This window comes from Lathyrus oleraceus, chromosome 5 (genome assembly GCF_024323335.1).
Source record: "Lathyrus oleraceus cultivar Zhongwan6 chromosome 5, CAAS_Psat_ZW6_1.0, whole genome shotgun sequence".
NCBI lineage: Eukaryota > Viridiplantae > Streptophyta > Magnoliopsida > Fabales > Fabaceae > Lathyrus > Lathyrus oleraceus.
Genome location: NC_066583.1, coordinates 354,529,677 through 354,530,825, shown reverse-complemented (window position 1 = coordinate 354,530,825; position 1,149 = coordinate 354,529,677).

Here is a 1,149-nt window from a genome sequence, read left to right as displayed (position 1 = left end):
TTTGGAAGAAGAAAATGTAGAATATATCTCTTTGGGAAAGGCTGCTTATGTGATCACCTATCCTCCTTGACTACTCGGGTGTGTTCTTTCCTCTCTCTTCTCTCTCTTATTTTATGTTTGTTTCTTTCATTGAGGACAATGCATATTTTAAGTGTGAGGGAGAGAATACTTTATTTTCTTTGTTTTTGTTCTTTGTTTTGTTTTGTTTTTGTTTTCTTTCTAAAAAAAATTGCATTTTTGTTGAAAGTTTTAGGCTATAGAATACTTTGAGGTTGGTTTGCGGAGACTTGAGAAAAATTCACAAGATTGGTATCGTCTTAACACCGTAAGTCTCCTGCATATGGAAATTGATTCGAATTCTTATTATGTTTTAACCTTAAATTCTCATTCTCTGACAGCTCTTGAGTAGTTTATTTTCAGCAGTCAGCACCATCTCACACGCACTCTACGTAGGGAAGCCGATGAATATAAGTGAGTGTTCCGGAAAAAAAAACAAGGAATGCACCTTCTAAGTTTGGTGATCCTCACCCGGTCACTTAAGCCAACGGATGTAGAACCTTCAAAAAAAACAAAAAATTGAAAATAAGACCAGTTGTCAGTTGGTTCAGCGGTTTCTGGTACTGAACTTGGTAGGGCGGATTACGGTCTGATCCCCCGCAACTACAACTGAATAAGCAAAGGGTTATGCCACGTAGGTACTAGAATCCTGTGTAAAAAGGATCAGAGCCATTAACCGGTCGCCTTGCTATGGGTGTGTGGGGATAACGGGCTTAATGTGATTGCGTCTGAATGAAAAAGAGCAAAAAGAAGGATGAGTAAGTTAGGCTTTAACATAATAACATGATTCGAGTTGATTTGTGTATTCAGGAGGTTTATGACTGCACAATTATGGATTAGTGTTCCTACGATATCCTTAGTGTGCAAGATTAGTACCTATCGAAGCAAACTTAACCGAAGATGACTTGTAGCCTAGAATGAGTAACCGTTGATGTGTCTGTGTTTTGTTTTGTTTTTCATTTTGCTCGGAGTGCAAAAGTTCAAGTGTGAGGGAATTTGATCAGTGCATTTTGGATGCACGTTTTTCCATGTTTGTACTTAAGCATTTCTTCAGTTTGTTTTAATTATTTTTATGTTTTAATATGTTTTCAT